At 39.7% G+C, this 2,320-nt stretch overlaps 1 protein-coding gene across 1 annotated transcript in view; it reads right to left on the bottom strand.

The window, feature by feature from the left end:
• Positions 1–2,320, bottom strand: part of LOC107565301 (pleckstrin homology-like domain family B member 3) — a 14,646-nt gene that overhangs the window by 11,976 nt on the left and 350 nt on the right. The gene's annotated exons all lie outside the window — the stretch shown is intronic.

The following is a 2,320-nucleotide window of genomic DNA, read 5'->3' on the forward strand; positions in this document are numbered from 1 at the left end:
ATCCTCCTCATCATCCTCATCCTCCTCCTCCTCCTCCTCCTCATCATCCTCATCCTCATCATCCTCCTCCTCCTCATCATCCTCCTCCTCATCCTCATCATCAATTTTTAAATTAATAAACAGTGGTTAAACAGGGCTATATGCTTACTTCTCTTTTTAGGAACACTTGTGCTCCTAATTTAAAAAACAACATTTATTTCAAATTTATTTCAAGGACCTATATTTGTTGTCAAGTACTTTCCAGGCCTTGAATCCATGTGTCTGATATTCTAGTAGAAGCGTGGGAACCCTGTACATGATTTTAGTGTTTGTTAGCCATCAAACGAAGCTCAGGATGAGCAACACGACACACCCTGACAAACCTGAGCAAACGACATGTTATCACTCATCCTGCAATTACAACACATCCCTACAGGCCGAGAAACACAGCATTCACTCGCGGTGAACCTGTGCGACTTCATTCAGCGCAACACAAAACAAGAATCGGGTTTGACAGCAAACGTCGCTCGCTCACGTGTCCACGCCAAAAACAACAAGAATGTGAAACACAACACATCAGACGACTTCACAATATTGGAATATAGTGACAGTCGTGGTCTTTATGAACGGCCGGTGATAAAACATTATTGTATGTAACGTAGGGCGGGGCGATATAGCTAATAAAATGTATCAACGATATAATGTATCATATCGTTCTGTATCGATAATTATTGACATTTTTATAACCTTTTTTAAAACAAAGAGCAATAGAATTTTTTATTTTATTTAACCACTGTATTTATATTTGAGGCAAACAACTATATTTTTTGTTTGTTTTAACAGTCAAGCACACAATAAAAATTCAACAAATTTCTAATGTTTTATATGCAGATTAAATAGGCCACAGGACGGCACAATGAGCAAAATAATGCAGCACATTAAATTGTCAACGCAAGGAAATAACTGTCTATAAAAACCGTGCATTACGTCTAAATTAACTCATATAAATCAAACATCATTTTGTAAATTGCATAAACAATTATGAACAAAACAGCATCATGTATTTATGCATTGCTTAATACAAAGAGCCGAAGCACTGATCACGCAGATTGCATTTAAACACATAAGAGACGCAGTGAAAAGGAATAAACCTTCACAAATTCGCGACGTGTTTTCTAAAAGTTGAAACTGTTTTAACGGTGCATGGCTTTCTATACATCTCTTGTGTGTGACGCGAGTGCAGCAGTCGTATTTGTCCGTTCTGTGTGAATGGCTTGGTTTCGGCTTTAACCCAATCAAGATCTTCTCCGCATCGAGCTTCTATATTTCTCTAATATGTTGAATGAATAACGCAGCAGCGGCGCGTCTCGTGGGCTAAACTAACACCACATTAAAATGCAACAGTGTCACTCACATCATCATCACCGCATCTCGCGCGCCCTGACGCACACCTAACATTCAAATGCAAATGTTTATTTTAAATTCGACTAATATTATTATTTTTTACTCATAATCTCCTCATCACAGGCAGGCATTACAGCATGTGTTTGTGTGTGCGGTCTGCGAACTGTTTTAACGGTGCATGGCTTTCTATACATCTCTTGTGTGTGACGCGAGTGCAGCAGTCGTATTTGTCCGTTCTGTGTGAATGGCTTGGTTTCGGCTTTAACCCAATCAAGATCTTCTCCGCATCGAGCTTCTATATTTCTCTAATATGTTGAATGAATAACGCAGCAGCGGCGCGTCTCGTGAGCAACACTAACATAACATTAAAATGCAACACAGTCACTTACGTCACCGCACACCTAACATTTGATTGTACTATTTTTGCATTCAAATGCAAACGTTCATTTTAAATTCGACTAATATTCTTTTTTTTTTTTAATTCACAATCTCCTCATCGCAGGCACAGCACTCAATTCAGCTAACATTCAAATGCAAATGTTTATTTTAAATTCGACTAATATTATTATTTTTTACTCATAATCTCCTCATCACAGGCAGGCATTACAGCATGTGTTTGTGTGTGCGGTCTGCGTCACTCAGAGCACGTGCCTATATCGTGGTACTACATTTTGCTTGCACTGAATATTATCATTAAACCTAAAACTAACCAAGTTTGAATCTATATCGTCCTCGAGGGTGGATATATGAAGTGTTTGTGTGGTTTGACCTTGCTGGAAGTCGGTGCGTCCGCAGCCGCGGATGAGCAGAGCGTCTCCGGTGAAGGCCATGCGCTCGTCTTCAGAGACGTACGTCACGCATCCGTCTGTGTGTCCCGGCGTCTCTCGCACCATCAGACACTGAAACAAGAGTCATAATCAGCACTTCATTCATTCTA

Source organism: Sinocyclocheilus grahami, unplaced genomic scaffold (genome assembly GCF_001515645.1).
Source record: "Sinocyclocheilus grahami isolate Dianchi unplaced genomic scaffold, SAMN03320097.WGS_v1.1 scaffold992.1, whole genome shotgun sequence".
NCBI classification, from domain to species: domain Eukaryota; kingdom Metazoa; phylum Chordata; class Actinopteri; order Cypriniformes; family Cyprinidae; genus Sinocyclocheilus; species Sinocyclocheilus grahami.